The following is a 19,362-nucleotide window of genomic DNA, read 5'->3' as shown; positions in this document are numbered from 1 at the left end:
TATTTATGAAAGTTATTAATAAATGATAATAAAAACATAAATAATAAAGGGTCAAATTTCCTTTTGTTTGTTTCCTCTATAGTCTTTGAGAGCTTTTTGGATACGTGGCAGCCCAACCATACAGTAGGCTTAGCAAAGCTAGGATATGGCCTTAAACTCATCCTGTGGATGGGTATGTATCTTTCTTTTGACCACACAGGAAGCCTTCAGGATTAGTTTAGATTAGGAACTTTTTTTAGAAAGCTTAAGTCTAAGCATAACAGCAGCATATAGGTATATCCTATAATTTGAATCAAAAGATAAGTTTAAAAAACTATTCAATGTCATATGTTTAGTTTTAACACAGCCTAGAAACATTTATGGACAGTTACAGTTACAAAATGTTTAGGAATATAATCCTTTTTTGACCCTCAGATGTTAGTATCCAATTTATAACTAAAGGCTCAGAGAATAACTTGTTTTCTTCTAGTTTACTAGTGTGTTTCACCTGAAAAAATGCTTACAATATCAGTTCCAAATCTCAGTTACTGATCATTGAATAACAGATGAGACATGGTAAGAAAGATATACATCTCAGCTAAATCAGCTTTGGTGTACAGCTCTGCTTCAGTCTTTTCATACCCACAGAGCAAGAGCAGTCTATTCAGTATGAGGGCCACCACCTTTCCTCCAAAGTGCTTGAACTCAGAGTTATCTCACTCAAGAGTGTTTTCTGTGGGGGTGCTGAGAGCAACATGCCTTGGACATTTCAGTATTGTATTTGAAGACATGCCTCTTGTTTTCAGTACTGAATTCTGACTATGCTACAGCAAAAATCTTTTTTATTCATATGGAAAAGCTGTAAAGATAAAAATGCCAAACAGATCAGTGGAAATTAAAAATTTGAGGTTTTCATCAGATTTTAGTTCTCTCTCCCTTGGATTGAGAAAATATTGCAAAACAATAGTTTCATGTGTTGTTAAAATACATTAAAATGGCATAGATGTTGGCTGAAGAAATAGCTTTTGGGATGTGTTTTATAAAGTCCTAATTATGGTGGCTTTATTTATTTAAAATTAGAACTTACTGTACAAGCCAAGTCCTAGGAGAATCTATTGATTATACAAGTACAGTATTGAAAAACTCTTCCAGGTCCTGTCTGAAGTATGTAATAGGTATGAAACATCCTAGAAATTAAAGAAAAAATACTCTGTCATCAATAAATGCAGTAGAAAGTTACTTTAGTCTAGTCTAGTCTAGTCTGCTTAGCACCCATATGGAGAGCATTAGGGTTATGTCAAATTTTAGGTACTTCCAGCAGGGGATTGAATGATAGCTTTTTTATTCAACTATTTCTGATGGAATGAAAAAATAGTAATTTTCTAGGATCTATACAGGATGGTGATGGAACTGCTTTCACTGACTATTTTTTCTGCTTGTAAAAGTTTTATTCAGCTGCTAGGAATGTTAGAAAGTGTTGCATGTTGAGCTGACACTTGCTGTTTGTGCTTGCAAATAGCTATATATGAAAATGTGTCAGTGATACTCTGTGGACAGAGTCCTGTGAGAAGTATGGCATAATGACACTCTCCCTGAAAGTTAAAAAGAAACAAAAAACCCCCCCCAAAAAAACACCAAACAAAACACACACACACAACAAAAGCCCCAAACCACAAAAACAAATCGAAACCCCTGGTTTAGAGACTGCATTGGGAAAGAAGCTACTTTTCAGTAGAGATTATTTTTCTTTCTCTGCTCTCATTACTGATCCAGAACAGGGAAGGAAATTAGTTCTCCAGCAGATCCTGCAGATGAAGACTAGCAGTACGTTTTTCTTCATTTAGGCTTCATTCCTGCATACTCCAAAAAAACCTCACCACTAAGAAAATCCAAACCTGACTGTACTCTAGTCTCAAAATTCTGAAAGTCTTTGCTTCTACAGTTAGAAAATATATTCCACTCATTACTTTGAGTATCTTTAGAGTACTGGGAGTAGTGTGTTGAGATTACTCTAGGAAAAACTACTAGTTTCGGAAGTAGCTTTATTAATTCAACTGGTATAAATGACAAGAAGAAGAAAAGCAGGCAGAAGAGGAAGAAGAAAAGGAAGAAGAAGGGGGTTTAGGTAGAACTACATCTCAAAAATAGGCTGGTATTTTCGGTGGAAGCAGAAGTATTTGTTAAATACCATGTTTTCTAATCAGAAGACTGTTTATATAACCACCTTATTGAAATACAAACCCATCAGTATTAAATACTGTTCTCAATGGATTTAAAATAATTGGTTCCAAAGGCAATTTTGTACACCTAGGAATATAAAAGGCATAAGAATTTGGAATAATTTGTTTAAGTGAAAAAAATAATAATTATATTTCAAGGTAAACACACCCAACAGTAATAAACTCTCCAACCTCCAGACTAGAATTTGAAAATAATGTCAGAAAATATAATTAGACTATATGAAATACCTAAATGGGTTCAGTGGAAAGTTTTCCATTTATTTAAGATGTCCACAAATTGACTTCAAAGAAATAAACAGGATGATTCAGGACCCAGTGTGTGATCAAAGCTGTGACTTAGTGTCACAGAGTACTTTGGGGACAAGTCATAGGACTGGAACGTTGCTAAAGAAAAATATGAAATTGCTGTAGAGAATGCTTCAGGGTGAAAAAAAAGAACAGAAAAGCTGGTATGATATTATTGTAGAGGTCCACTAGAGACTGTTTGATTAGTATGTCAGTACAGATATACCTTTTTCTGAGCCACTTCCAAAGGAACCTTGCAAAGGACAGAACCTGGTGATAGTGAGGGATTTTTATTCCTATATCTATGAAAAAAAACCCACAACAGTGCATTGACAGGTGTCACAATCTAAAGAAAGGCTTACCTGTCCTTTAGGTGTATAAGGGTCACGACCATGGATACAAAAGGACATGGAGGTGTTATCCTGTAAATGTCTCTAATTTATTATAGATTACCACAAATACCAGAATAATCACTGCTAACAAGTATACTTCTGATTAATAAAGAAAAAATATATAACAAACTATTACAAATTAATAGCAATAAATAGTATGGCAGAGATTAATTATAGCAACAAAACAGCAGCAATCAATTATTTATCTACTATTGCAGGTCAGTACAAACAATGTTAGTGAAACAACAATAGATAAAAATGTCTGTTTTATTATAGAGACATGAAAGGATATAACACACTATCACCTATAGCAGCCAATAGGTGTTTTTAATATCTGGTTTTGACCTGGAACATCCAATAGACAATGATATTTCCTACACTCTCAGATGAATTTTTACTTTTTCAGACTGTTTTCCTGTTCTTACAGTTGGAACAACCAACAACAGTTACTGATTTTTACTTTCTCAGGATGTTTCAACCTTTTTAAAGACTATTTTCCACCTTTTTGGATAATAAATTGCCATTGCAGTTCCTTGGTTTTGCACTTATTGATGGTATTGCAGGCTGTCTCCAGTTTCTAGGTACTCAGCTGTACTTCAGAGATGTCAGTTGCACTTCTCAAGGATGCTTCTAGATCACAGCCCTAGTTCCCAGGCTCATAGTTCCCAGGCTGGCAGGAATTTTCTCTGTCAGTAGCAGACATTTTCTTCTGTTCAGTAATTTTCCCCTTATAATCATTTGCCTTTATCACTGCTCACATCAACAGGTGATCATGTTGCAGTATGTGCTGGGGACAACATGGTGCTTTAGAGAAATGAGGAAGCTAAGAAGTGATCATATATTTTAGATTGGTTCTAATTGCTTAAAGAATGTAAAACTAGACAGAAATTTACATGAAAATGGTCATTATTAGAAGTGTAATAAGCATAGACAGTAGAATAAACATAAAGGTTTAAAACCAATCAACCAAACACATGAATAGCATATTCAGAGTCTGGGGATCTCTTGGGAAGATTAAAAAAAATGTAGAAAATCTGGCAGTTGCTGAAAGAGAACAGATTGAATTTCAGTGGTAGTATCAACAAGTGAAAAACAAGGTATACTATGAGGTCATTGTGGAAAAATCAGGTGCCCTTTTCTGATTTGAAAACAAAAAAAGGAACAGTGCAGAAATAAAGACACAGAATTAAAGATGACTGCGAACAGCTAAGGGAAGTTTGCACAGAAACAGAAATATTCCAAATGAAAACTAAGCTTCAATTAACGAAGGGTATAAAAGTGTATAAAAGGTAACAAGAAAATATCTATAGATACTCTATTTAATATACAAAATTATGAAATCCTAGGGTGATTTGGTTTGGAAAAGACTTTTAAAGATCATTTAGTCCAATATCCTTTACCATAAGCAAAGACATCTTTCACTAGATCGTGTTGCTCAAAGCCCTATCCAACCAGACCATGAACACTTGCAATGATGGGGCATCCATAACTTCTTTGGGCAAATTGTTTCCCTGTCTCACCACTCTCATTATAAAAAGTTTCTTCCTTATGTCCAAGCTAAGTTTACTGTCTTTTAGGTTAAAAATGTTGCCCCCTGCACTGCCACTATGCACCTTGGCAAAGTCTTTCCCTGTCTTATAAGCTTCTTTTAAGTATCGAAAGGCCTCAATGAGGTTTCTTTGGAGCCTTGGCTTCTCCAGGCTGAACTACCTCAACTCTCAGCCTTTCCTCATATGAGAGGTGTTCCAGCCCTTTCGTCATTTTTGTGGCCCTCCTCTGGACCTACTCCAACAGGTCCATGTCTGTCTTACACTGGGGGACCCAGAGCTGGATGCAGTACTGCAGGTGCAGTTTCATGGGAGCAGAGTAGAGGCTGGGAATCACCACCCTCAATCTGCTGGACATACTTCTTTGGATGCAGTCCAGGGTACAATTGGCTTTCTGGGCTGCAAGTGTATATTGCTGGCTCACATCCAATTTTTTGTCTACCAGTCCTCCTCTTCAAGGCTGCTCTTAAACCCTCCATCCCCCAGCCTGTATTGATACTGGGGGCTGCCCTGACCCAGGTGTGGGACCTTGCACTTCATGAGGTTCACATGGGCCCAGTGCTCAAGCCAGTCAAGGTCCTTGTGGGTAAAATCCCTTCCTTCTCATGCATGAATTGTACTGCTCAGCTTGATGTCATCCCCAAACATGCTGTGAGTGTACCCAGCCACACTACATCATTGATGAGCATATTAATAGTATTGGTCTCAGTATGGCCCCTCAAGGGACACTGCTCATCACTGGTTTCTACTTGGACATTGAGCTGTTGGCTGCAATTCTTTGGATGCTTCCATCCAGTCAATTTCTTATCCATCTAACAGATCATCCATCAAACCTGTATTTCTCCAACTGAGCAACGAAAATGTTGAGAGGGACGATATCAAATGCCTTACAGAAGTCCAGCTAGATAACATCTGTAGCTTGTCCACTGATAGTCACTCCATAGCAGAAGGCCACTAGATTAGTCAGGCACAATTTACCGTTGGTAAAAGTAATGTTAGCTATCTCTAATGACCTCTCTGTCTTCGATACGTTTTGACATGTTTTTCAGGAGGATCTGTTCCATGATCTTACCAGGCACAGAGGTGAGGCCAATTTTGTTTGCCATCTTAAATGCATATATTAACTATAGCTTTGCATCATGTCACCCATATTTACTTCCAACCTGCTGGCACTGTGTCGTTGTTGTGATTTTATACTTGATGATGTTTTTTAAACTGTTTCCTCACTCCTAGTCCTTTTAGGTAGACACCCTCTAGTATTTTAAAAGATTTTTTTAATATCAAGCTGTCCTCCTTTAATTTTTATTCTTTCTTTTGATTTCATTTTTCTACTCAAATCTATGCAGAATTCTTTGGTTTTTTTCTGACTAGAGCAACAAGCTTTTCAAACAGACTCTCCTCTTTATCTTAATTAAAAAAAACCCCACACGTCAGCTGACAAAAGAAGTATTTTAAATCATTTTTACCTTAACAAAAGATTAAATACTGATTTCTGATTATGCATCAGTACAACGCGTAGAAAACATGTAGAGTGTTTTGGTTGAAAGAGCAATGGAATTTGAGATCCTTCCCTATTATCCCTGAAACAACCAGTCCTTTCCTTTTTTTTTTCTTTTTTTTTTTTTGTTCTTAAAAGTACTTGTCACTTTTCATATAGAAAGAGAACAAAGCCAAAATTACTTCTGTATGCAGCAAGAACTGTATAAAGGACACAGTAGAATAGTGTCATACTCTGAAGGGATGCATTTTACTTAAAACATCATATTGTAAATTTTTGTAAGCTACCATTGGCCATCATAGAATACTTTATTTATCTCCAAAAATTAGAAGAGGAAATCTAACAGCCTACATATTGTAGGAAAATTAATATATTTTGAGTAACAGTAAAATATTACTGAAATCTAGCAAACACCTTTTGACATTGTTGTCCAAAAACCTGGCAACGTAAAAACTGAAAAATTGGCATCATATAGTATTACGTATGCCATCTGAGCGAGAGCTATTTGAGTTTGACTCATCAGAGAACATATATTTTACCCTTTCTATACCTTGAATATTTCAATATTACATTTATTTCTGCTTTTCAAGATACAAGTAACTTTCTCTTTCATTCATTAGCTCTCCCTGACTTCTATTTCTCCTTTCTGCAGACTAGTTATTTTCCAGCTCTCCTTCGTGTGTTGGGAGAAACATTAAGTTTATGAAAATTCATTCTTACCTCCCTTGGTTAATCTATCTTATATAAAAGTTACCCTCTGTCCCAGCTTCCCATATAATTTTCGTCAGCAGGGCATTGGAGTGTAGTGTCTATAATTCCAGTCTCCAGACTATTTATAGAAACACATTATGGCACCTCGTTCCCTCCCTCGGTATCTGACATGCATAGTGATATAAATGTCTTGGCTTCATGACCATGTTTAAGCTTCTTTTTCTGATACCAGAGGCTGCTTCTATCAGCACTTCCTCTTGCAGACTAAGTGATCAGCCAGCTGACTGAAGACTTTTGTATTAAACCAGTGATGTGATAAATGGCTTTGACTTCAAAAAGACTTATTCATCTCATACACTTACTGGAATTGGAAGATTGGTTCATAAGCTGCAATTCCAGTGCACTTACTTTTAAGGAACATTAGACTAAATATAACTATTCTCTTCATGAAAACTGATATGAAAGTTGTCATAGGGAAAAGATTCTCATTTTGACATGAAAGAATAAAGAATACATGGCAAATATAACTTTGATCTCTGCTGGCAGTAACTTCCATTGCTGAGAAACTCGGCAGCCCCAGGTGATTTGTAACATCAGCCCATGATACAAAGGAAGAGTAATCTGAACCAGACAGACAACATCAAAGAGACTCATCACGACACCAGAAAACTTATGAAAAATTAAATACTATTATATCTAAATAAAGATAAATTTTAAATCTCTGTCTTAATTGATTCTCAGTTTTGTTAACCAGTCTTTAAAGTAACTATATGGAGAAACTTGTATCTAAAGCATAAAGGGCTCCCTCCATAGAGCAGATCACTTGTAATACACAGCACTTGAACCCTGGCCTTATCTGAGGCAGGCACTGTCCCTGGTGGCCTTAAGATGGAATTTTGATGTTGGAAGGGTGGTCACATTTCACAAAAATTTTTCACTACATCTGTAACTATCAGTGCTGAGAAGATAACTGAGTATAAAGAAGAAAGTGAAGGTTCTTTTTATTTATCCCATTCAGTGTTTTGCTCTTCTGGTGTTTAACACCTGCGGTGCATTTTCTAATTATTCAAAAACAGTTTGCTGCATCAGATTTTACAAGGAAGTTATTTTGTTTTGGAGAATCAGGAAGTCAATGACAGACATTAGGAAGATGTAACATTATTTTGGGCAGTATAATCTAATTTTCTGAAAAAAATCACTTTGAAGATCTGAAAAATACAGGCACAGTGTGCTGACAAATGAGAGCTGGCAGGACATGCACTGTTTAACCTGCCAGCTAGTGCAAACCTTTGGCCTAGCAATTAAGTTGTGGTATGACAAGCATAGACAGGATTGTCTGTACTTAACTGATAGAAGAGAGGTTATTATCTACCATTTCAACTTCAGTATAATAAAAATTCTTAATTTAATAAGAAATGGTCAATGAAACATAAATTTAAAAACTAATGAAACAAAATTTAAGACAAAAAATAGTGGCTTTAGCTGATACATTGGAAGAAGAGTCGTTTGCCTCTGATGGAAGTTAACTACAATTAGCTGCAGTTGACTCCAAGCTCTTCATTTAACAGTTGTTGATCTTGAAAAGTAATTTAATGAAATTATTTTTTAACTGTTAACTACTTTTAAGTAACACACTGTGGATTTTTGTATTTAATTGTAGTTATCATCAAACTACATACAAAATAATAATAATAAAAAATATTCCTACAGGAAAGTCTTTACTGTTTTTTTCTCACCCCCACCCCCCGAATAGTGGATTCATTTGCATCCATCTACCTTGAAGGCAATGATAAATTCTTAAACTGCATTGTTTCATCCTTCTCACTCAATTTAACATGAGAATAATTCCTAACCAAATACAACCAAACTAGATCATCTAGGAGCAGTGAGACCAGGATGTCCTGTAAGAAAAGGGGCACTAGGAACAGGGGGTTCCAGCCAGGATGGCAGGGCAGGGCAATCCCTGACAATGACCCACCAAGCTGAACAATAGTCTGTCAGTATTTTTCAGCAGTATTTTCCTTCTGGTCAGTAATTTTCCCCTTCTGATAAGACCACCTTTATTGCCACTCACATCAAAAGTCAAGTCGGCAAGAGGGAATCAGGGATGGAATCAACAGGGGTGTGGCTGGGCAGGGGCAGGTCTGCAACATAGCTCCAGGACAAAGGAGAGAGCCATAGATGAACTGCAGCTAAGAAGGGCCACCACAAATGGTGCTTCTTGCACAGCGGTCTGAGCCAAGATTGCATCACTGCTCTGCTTCCCACCACTGGCCCTGAGTGAACGCAGGTCACCTCCAAGGAGGTAGAGAGCATGCTTCAGATCTGACACTAAACCAACATTTATTCTTCAACTTAGAAAAACCATGGTTCGATTTTCTATTGAAACTGTCATTAAAAACCTAAGAAACCATTAAAAATCAAAGAATCTAGGCAAACCAGGTTTACAGTAAGTCTCAGCTCAGCAACATTACTGGCAGCTCCACACAGATAGGGTCTTGGCTCTACATTAAACTGCCTTTCAGGTCCAAGTTGTGACAAAAGAAACAAATAAGCAGTCTGAAATGAGACCTGATATAATTCTATGTACAAAGAATACAGGACAGATTTTACTCTTGTCCTGTGTCTCATGAATGAATATTACCTACAATCACATCTCACTTATTCATATATGAATATAGAAATTGAAAAATCAAGTTTATATTAAATAATACCAGAAGTTCACATTTCAGTACAGATTGAATATCTCGATTTTTTAGCTCCAGGTAATGCTAGTAGGATTACAGGGTAAAATAATCTAGGAAGACTCAGGCTGAAGAGAAAATTGAAAGGAATGCCTGAGGAAGAGAGCTTGGAATTGAGTTACAGAAGTAATTACTCTGCATGATGAATTTTAATGGGTCAAAACAGACATATCAAGTGACTTCTGAAGATTTTCAAACTATGAAGAAGATGGGAGAAGTCACAAACTTAGATAATGCCTTGGGAAAAGAAGAACCTTCCTCTGTTACGAGGGAAAAAGATATTTAGAAGCATGAAGATATATTTATAATGTAAATATTAAAATGTATTCAAAATGTATTTATATTTAGAATATAAAAATATAGTCTATAATCTAACAATATTCGATGAAATAATAATATGGTCGCTAATGGAGGAAATCAAGTGCTTGATATAATGTTATCAAGAATAGGAGGAGCTATAGAGAAAAAGAAATCAGAGTTGCAAGACCGAAGAACAAAAGTAGGTGGTGATTCTGAACAGTTTACTTTCTATAACATTCCAATTCATAATGATAATGAAGTATTTTGTGTCCCACTATATCATTATTATTCATTTAATCAGAGGAGAAATTAATTTGTATGAAATTGTAGTTATGCTAAATGGGGGACTTCTCAATTGTAGGAGGTAAAAAAAATCTCTAAAGGGAAACGGATTCCTTAAAGTTCCTCTGAAAAAGTATTGTGATTATGGTAACAAAAAAAAAAATACGGAAAATACAGCAATCCATTGAAAAGCAATTGTGTTAAATTCAATTATTAAATTAAAAAAAATCAAGTGCTGTTAATACTACTTAATTGCAAATCTCAGTGAGGAGTTAGATATAGCAAGCATTGAAACAGGCTGCCCGGAGAGGCGGTAGAATCACCGTCCCTGGAAGTGTTTAAAAAATGCGTAGATGCAGTGCTTAGGGACATGGTTTAGTGGTGGACTTGCAGCCCTGCAGTCCAGTAACAGTTGGACTTGATGATCTTTTCCACCCTAAATAATTCTATGGTATAGCTATTGTGACTTTCATAAAGCTTTGGAATATACTAATTTTTCATAAATGCTTCTTAATCAACAATGTTCAGCGATGCAAATTTTATCTGTTTAGGTGATACAGATGATACAAGTTATTGCACATTATGCACATACATGGATCTTGGTAGGAACTCAGCGCTTCTTGGAGGGAACTTAATTTTTACAGATTTTCTTGGAACAAGAGTACTCAGTGATTTCCAAGAACACAGTGATTTTCTGTTCGTGAGTAGACCAATAGGGTTTACTAGATAGATAGCCAAATCGATGTTCACTGTAGATTTCTTACCCAATACATTTTAAAGTTACCTTTACCATTTTCCCAACTTTGTCATACTGTTAACTATAGACATCCTCTGAATGATTTATACACATGGCTATTTTCTTTATGTCTTTCCAAACTGAAGAGGCCCCATATTGTACCAGAAAGATTTCTTATGATGCCAGTTTGTTCTACATTTTTGGATAAGAAATGCAATCTCACTTTATTAACTAGGCTCGCAACACCATCTACATAGTATTCCATTCATCCAAAGTGTTAGTGGTTCCTTATTTTCTGTCAGCGTATTTTATTGACTTTCCCACTTGTATTTCAGTTGAAATTGTTGGTGAAAAGTATTAAATATTAAATAACACTGCTGAGGAACTTCCTGCAGAAATAAACTGGTGGTCCGTTTTCATCATTATCAACTCTATCTGTCCTTCTGAACAATTTCTTTTTTTGCTTAACAAATTTCCACCTACTCTAGATTTCCTAGTAATGTGGCACAGTACCAAGGTCTATGTTGATGTCTAGGAAGATTAGATCAAGTGTATTTTCCTACTATAAAAAAATCAATTATACTGTCCAAGAATTTATCAAGTAATTTGGACATGATCTATTTTTGTTAAATGCATGTTGTATCTCATTCAGTCTCATCTAACTGACTTAATTTTTGATCAAGTATATAGTTCTGTTTTAACTAGGTTGAAATTGATCTTTATTTGTGCTTTCATGATTTATTCATTGGAATAAACCCATATCTTACGTGAAGTCATATAAAATTAAAGTTAAAAAAACCCCAAACAAACCAAAAAAAGACCAACTAAATCTGTACTGATAATTAGGTAGCAAAGAAATATTTCATTACAAAGAAAACTTTTTTTAATTTGAAGGAAAAGAAGAAAAAAAAATCGGAACCTATGGGGAAAAAGGTGACAATGCATCATGATACTTGTCTACTATCTCATTTTATCAGCAGCCTTTCCATTCTTGCAGGACAAGGATTGACATAAATCATTAGATTAGCCTGTTTTCCAGATGCCAGATTTACAGTCTGAGCTGAAGTAACAAGGAAGAGATGGTATTAAAGGGGCAGACACTAAAGTCTAATGTGCAATTCATCACTGAATACTTTCCTTTTATCTATATGTACAAAGGGCCTGAATTTAAGGGAAATCACCTGTCTTTGTCCTAAACTTCAGTAACAGTTTGCACTACAAATAGCCAACACAGTTGTGTAGTCCAGAGCAAAAGCTGCCGTTGTTCAGGATGTGCAGAGCTCCCAAATTTGTGAAAGTTTTCTCTAGTGGAAAGCTTTTTGACTTTTAATTGGAACCCTTATTTTAAGATATTTGCACTATTGGTAAATTCTACTTTGCTTTTTTGTTTTGTTAAAATCTTTAATATTATAGTAGAATGGATGAGCCCGACAGTGCATGTGTGCTTCAGAATTTCATACCTAGAAACTGAATGTCATGTGAAATTATTGATGTGTGAATATATGTCTCTCCACCTGTATATTCACCAAGTATTTTCAGGACCACAGAAAATTCAGCTCAAGTAAGTTCTTTCTTTCCTTAAAACTATTATGTACAAATACAACAATAAACCATTCATTTTTAGTATAATGGTTGAGATTTCAAAGGATGTTTACCTTGCTTTTGCATATATTTCCTGGTTTACAATTTATTAGTCTTCTGAATGCATTGCAAGAATGGTGTAGCTTGAATGGGGTTATAAAGTAAAAGGAAAGGTGGCTGTTTTACCGGTCCTTTGGAAGCTTCATTTTTCTACAAGTCACATATTTCACTTACTTTCAATTCACATTTGAGAATCTAAATCTATATTGAACATATAAACATGTATTTTTATATAATTATTATTTTATTTATTCTGTACATGATTTATGTAAGTTAGAATGAGAAAGATTTGCACTTAACCATTAGCATCCTAGATTAAATCTCAGCTGTGAAACACAGTGAAATTCTCCTGACCAGCTGGGGTAGTTCTCTAATTTGTTCAATGCACTGTAGGCAGTTTTTACAGGTTTCAAGATAGCATTGTGTGAAACAGTATCCATGGTAAATGTAAGATAGATATTAATCCTATAGAATAAAATTAAAATATATTGGCTGAGCCAAAGTATTATATGTGTAAGAATATGCTAATTTATTCCAGGAAGCAAATATATTTATTTTGTAATTGTAAATGTTTTTAATCTTCAGTTTACTTATTCCAGCAGTCTTTCTTGGTTTCTCTTTTAATATTGATTTAACCATGTAATTGCTTAACTGGAAATTTCCAGTTCTTTCTAGGTCACCTGCTGTCACCCAAAAGTTTACTGGCAGTTGAATTATTATCATGATTTAACTTCAGAACAACTGTACAATAAGGAATGCCATTTAAGATGCTAATACATACAATATAATTTTTCACCAATGAAGCAATTAGCCTGGTTTCTGACTAAGGAAGGAAGTTCTCTGATTTGTTACTTTTATTCTGGATGATGATAGTAATATCTCGTTCCTATATATTCTAAATTATGCATATTTTTATTTATTGATAGCATTCAGTTTAGTTTAAAAATGTGACTAAAATCATTAATAACATCTTTGAAATGAGGAAAGTGAGGTTTAGAAAAATAAAATTAATTCTTTAAGGTCTTCAGCAGTCAGGCATCTAATCCAGGTTTACTGCACTTCATTACTAATCTAATCAACTTCAAGTGGATTATTTTGAAGGAATGTGTTACCCATGTCATTATATGGCTTTTATTAAGTAGGTTAAACATTATTCCAAAAATAAGCTACTAAAAAGTAAGTAAAAAATATGTTTCCAGAAGCGAAATTAAAAATTACCTTTGTGACTATTAGGTGTAAAGGATTTTTAAACCTTTATATTGCCAGGATATAACTGATTAATAGCATTTTCTAAATATTTATGACATGATATGAAATTTAAATGAGCTCCTTACTTGATCAGGATAAATAACTTTTAACATGACCTTTTCTGGACAGTTGTTAGTACTCTTAGAAATATGTTACAACCATACTTAGTTGATGATTAATGTTAACATTGACTTTACAATTGTAATAGACATTTTTAATTGATTTCTCCCTTAAGATGATTGCAGCTCAGTAACTGAGGAAATAGTCCTTTATTTTTTTAATAACTGAAAATTAGATTTTCTATTTTAAAGGAAATAAACTTCACTATTTTTGTAAGCAGAAATATAAATATATTACTTTATATAATATAACCAATATTACTTCAATATTTATTATTGACATGTATTTACAGTAATAGTCTGAGAGTTTATCAAATCAAATCATATTCAGAGGAGGTTTTTTTTTTACATATTTATGATTTTGTTTTCCTGTTCTTTTATTTCTGGCATTGAGTTTCTTGGTTTATTTCCCATTTCTGTTTCTATCTTTATCTATATTAACTGGTATATGTTAACAGTTTATGCTAACTGATAAAAAGTACAAGATCTGGCATCTGAGCAGTTGAATAAATTTTGTAACAGTAAGAATGTGCAAAGTTGAAGAATACAATTTTCAGCATGATATTTAACAATGTAGTTCATTTAATATCTTTAAGCACATAATAACCCTCACAGTTCTAGTGAAAGTTTAGTGCAATTAAAAAGGCTTTCCCCACTTCCCCACCCACCCCAGTTTGCCTCAAAAGCTGCAGTCAGCCAGAGGTTATAGGGGAAGGACTTTTGAAATTCAGCAAATAAGAATCCAAACTATATTCAAGGGAAGGTAACGTATTGTAGCTTTTTAGTTAGAAGTGGCTCATTTGGTAAGCAAGCTGAAATCTTTTAAAGACTGCTTACGATTGACAACCCTAGTGAATCTGTTACCCCACTAAGCTACAACACTAAAGTGTAGGAAATCATTGTCACTTTTTCCTAATAAAAAAAAGAATAGTAATAAAGTGGACCCAAAGGGTGATCAACAACTATGCAGAGCAGGCGATCCTGAAAGAAACGTGCAGAAGACCCCAGATCCCAGCAACCAGCACTGTATAGCTGGGACTACCATGCTGACTCACGCAGCCTCACTCCCAGGCTGTGCCATCTCTCCTGTGATGAAAAGTGTTCACACAGATATCTGTAATACAGATTCTTATGGGTATTAGGGTCTGGGACAGAGATTGCAGCAAGACCTTGCTCTCAAGAAGGGATTGGTGCAACAAGGTATGCCCTTGTGGCAAGCATTGCTCAAGTTCATTGGTAAAGTCCAAATCCAAGGAGTGAGTGTGTAGGGATGAGACTTGGTGAAATGTTTAGGCAATAAAGTAAGAATGGGATAAGAAATAAGAACCCCCTGGCTCCCCGATGAGAGGCTTTGTTGCGGGCTTGTTCCTTTGTATACTATTTTTTCATGGGAAAAAGTACAGAAACTGGAGGAAGGTAAGGGTGATCTGGAAAACAGTTAAGTGCTCCCAGCTGGGAACAGAGGTCTAGGGTGGTGATTTAGAGTCCCTCTTTTCCTCCAGTAGTGATGAGAGGGACTTGTTCCTTCCCCAGAGACAAGCAATCATATCACAGTTATTAAAGAGGAACAAGGGGAGAAGAAGACAGATGGGTTTACCCCAGGTGCTGGTTAAGGCATGTGACTGGGTGAGTCCAGCTGCTGCTGTGGAGCCTGGGTGGCTGCGATGATACCTCAGCCCCTGCTCCTGCAGCCTGCTGGCATTGCATAACCTGGGAGGGAGCATAAACTGCAAAGATGGGAAGGAGTGATCATGTTGGCAAAATCCTGGGAGGGCGGAGCTGCAGGGGTAGAGTTAGCACTAAGGCATTGTCTCAAGGAGTAGACAGTTGTAATACAAACCAGTTCCCCATACAGTAGTGTGGTATGGCCTGTGAAAAAGCCAAGTGAGGGGTGATGGCTCATGGGTTAGCAAGCCCTGAGTGAAGTGACCCTAGCTTTGCCTGCTGTTGTCCTGGATGTACTTCATATGCAGTATGAACTGGAAGCAAAGCAAACTAGACAGCATGCCACTATGGACAAAGCAAACACCTCCATTCCCACAGTGAAGGAATGTAAGCACAGCTTGCTTTCACCTGGTAAGGAATCCAGTGCACTGGAAGCAATTACCTCATGGGTAGAAACATCATCCCACCATTTACCATGGGCTAGTTTATGAGACCCTAGAGGTGGGTGTTACCACAGAACACATGCAAAACATTGAGGACATTGTCCTCTAGGCTCAAACACCATAGCTATGCAATTAGCCCTAGAAGTGGATGAACAGGAAAAGCAGCCCATAGCGTATGTCTACACTGATGGTGGCCAATGCTGTATGGGGATGGTTAGAATGATGGAAAAAACCCACAGATGGAAGTCAGTGTAAACCTGTCAAGGAAGCAGCTTGATTATAAGAATAGAGAAGTAAGTTAGCATAAATAACCTGCCAATCACTGTGATAGCTACAACTGTGTCTGTCACTGCAAAAATCATGAATTACCAAGAATCTCTTAGACAGGCAGATTGTACCAGCAATAGTCATGGCCAGTAGTTAGGTCTGAAGTGACACTGAAGAGGTTAGTCAAGAATCAAATATTGCCTGCCACATTCTAGCACTGATGGTGTCTGGGGTCACACAGGAGAAACATTGGTGATAGGAGAGATGCCTGGGGGAGCCTTGCCTAGCCCCAGGACCATGCACCCCACAGGTAGGACTGCTACACTGACCCCATTACATGTCTCCTGCAGGACAGGGAGGTTGTATGAGAAACCACTAGCATGAGATGCTCAGCTTCTCTACTGGACTGCACTCTCTCTCCCATGTTAGAAGGAAGTTGGGTAATTCACAAAATTTTGTGTACATCTGTGATTGAAATATTTTGATATCCAAGTTCATATTGTCTCCCCAGTGTCAAATTAATCTTAAAATATGACAGTTTGGAACACAAGCCTAGGAAGTAGAAACCACCTCATCATGAATGGGATTTCAGCTACACCTCCAATAATCCATGTAACACTTCGCTATTAGGCCATAAAGAGACAAAAAAGACACTCAGCAGGGTATCTAACTACAGTCTGATGAGAGGAAATCATGTAAAGGGAATTCTGACTCTTGATTTCTCACTCCAATGTTCTTCACTCATTTGCAGATGTTAGCGATCCCTGCAGAGAAAATGCATACCTTCCCCAGACACTAGGAAATTGAAGGAATGGAAAACATTAGAATCATCATTTTGTCTCTACCCTTCTAGTTAAAGCACTTCTCTATGTTGTGAGAAGTAAAGGATCAAACCTGTAAGCTAAGCCTCAGGTCTTGTCTTGAATTTCTGAAATAAATTATTCAGAGATGCAATTTCTTTATGTAAAAGAACCTACTTCCTCTTTTTTTTCCATCATAAAACATGAAAGCTGAAATGAAAGTAGAAAGCAAACCCACCATATGTTTTAATTTTAAAACACCTGCCTGCACCTTTTGTTTTTCTTACATACTCCCTCGTTGAAAGGAGCATTGAACCATACTACAGTCTCAGTTCCTGACATAGACTACTGAATTGAGATCTAAGCTCCCAAGTATTCCCAAAGAAAACCACCCCTGAGTAATTTCAGAAAGTTCATATTTTCAAAAACAAGGTTTGATTCTGGTAACTTAAAAGAGCCAGGAAATAACTAACCTTTCAGGGCAACATGCTTCCCTGCCTGACATCTCATAACTAGTCTGAACTTCTCTTGTTTCAATTTATTATTGTCACTGGTCCTGCCACTGTGCACCACTGTGAAGAACATGGTTCTGTCTTCTTGTTGACCTCCCTGTAGGCACAAGGGGCTGCTCCAACATACCAATTGTTCCCCCTGTTAAGTGTCATGTGCAAACTTTATGTGCAAACCCTTTATTCGCTCCTCTGGCTCATGGATAAGGATGTTGAAAAGAGCAGTTCCCAGGACAGACCAGTAAGACCTTCAGAGCTTCCTTTCCTGAGATCCCAGTCTGCTTGCTTGAAGTCCAGAGTCAGTAAATTGCTTCTTGCACTCCTTGGAAATAAACAGTCCCATGTAAGGATTAAATGGGACTCAGTCCTTATACAATTGGTCTAAGAAAGATGTTAGACATGAGATTCACAGGGAAATGTAGGTATTCCTTCCTAACTGTTAAGGTGTTTTAACAGTCTCCCAGGGTCTTGTCTCGTGTTGTGCAGTGTCTCTCTCTCATTACCATTACATGCATAAGTCATTGTAAAGAATAATCATAAAAACTTTAAGCAAAAGAACATGTTTGATGGGCTTTGAGCAACCTGGTCTAGTGGAAGGTGTACCTGCCCATGACAGGGGAGTTGGAACTCAACGATCTTTTGAGGTCCCTTCCAACCAAAACCCCAACCAAAATGATTCTATGAATCACTGTAAGAACCCCTAGCTATTTTACTGCCAAAGCTTCTCACAGACTGTGGTTCCCAACATCTAAGTAACCACAGCCTGTGAAACTTACTGAAGCCTGGAGATTTCTCAGCCTTCATATTGCATTAAGCCTGAATTCACAAAGAGTCCCAGAATATAGAAATCCTTTGAGATACATGTTCAGGTTATCATTACCTCAAAAGTATTTAAGAACTACCTTTGGGACTTGATTCCCAAAGAAAGTCATTGACTTTGATGGATTTTGGATCAGGACCTAAGTGAAGTGTCTAAGTTCAATTCAGCTTTGCAAAGAATTTCAGTGGGATAACATCATAGTAGGAAGATAAGGAGAGTGAGAGTATTTCACTACTTATCTGAAGAATCAGAGCACATCCAGTGGGAATTAAACCATCAGCTTGGGAGAACAGTCTTAGTGGGAAAAAAAAAGATTAGTTTTTATTCCCTTAAGTACCAAAACATTTATTTTTTGCATTATAATTAGAAAGTATAAATATGTTTTTGCATACAGATTTGACATAGATGACATTGTCAGAATACATTTTAATTTTTCAAATAAAAGTGAATAGGTAAAAATGCATAATTCATAAGCAAGATGCGGTGCCTGCCCCTGTGGGGACTTAAGTGAATCCTATGATTGACTAGTCACAAGTGTGACTGACATATAACTTAATATCTTTTCTGCAGTTCTAGATGATTCCATTGAAAATCCAGGATATTTTAAGGAGTTTTTTCAGTTTCCCATATATTAAACACTTGGGTTCCTCTAAAACAGGGGTCCTCAAACTTCTTAAACAGGGGGCCGGCATGCAGATTAAGTGGTAGGAAGTCATCCGCGGCTGCTTGGTTCCGCCTCCCAACCCCTGGCAGGGGGGAAGGCGGGGGGGGGGGGATGATGTTCTGTAAATACCAGGGGCCAGATTGAGGACCCTGGGGGGCTGTATCTGGCCTACAGGCCATAGTTTGAGGACCCCTGCTCTAAAACAAAAAAATGTATAAATATATGTTACTTTTTTAAAAACAATTAGGCAGCTTTTAGAAAACCATAATATGTAAAGATACATGGGTTTATATATAGGATATATATATATCTCCTTTAACATAGGATATCCCTTTTAAGATTTAGCTGTGGTGACTAAATGAAAAGACAACATAAAATCAAGTCTTAGGAAGTAAATCTGCCTGGATTATTCCGTTTTCTCTTTACAACATAACGGAGACATTTTGTTCACTCTTTAGGCCACTGAGATATA

At 36.5% G+C, this 19,362-nt stretch overlaps 1 long non-coding RNA gene across 1 annotated transcript; it reads right to left on the bottom strand.

Moving 5' to 3' along the window:
* Nucleotides 1-761: 761 nt before the first annotated feature.
* LOC119142671 lies at nt 762-18,992 on the bottom strand. The gene is made up of 3 exons (XR_005102384.1): nt 18,883-18,992; nt 17,768-17,773; nt 762-774 (listed from the first exon to the last, which is right to left on the bottom strand). It is a non-coding gene; the product is annotated as an uncharacterized LOC119142671 (long non-coding RNA).
* Between the last annotated feature and the right edge of the window lie 370 nt (nt 18,993-19,362).

The sequence above is a fragment of the Falco rusticolus genome, chromosome 2, assembly GCF_015220075.1.
Source record: "Falco rusticolus isolate bFalRus1 chromosome 2, bFalRus1.pri, whole genome shotgun sequence".
Lineage (NCBI taxonomy): Eukaryota > Metazoa > Chordata > Aves > Falconiformes > Falconidae > Falco > Falco rusticolus.
The sequence above is the reverse complement of the archived record's forward strand: the minus strand, read 5'-3'. Positions and strand labels throughout refer to the sequence as shown.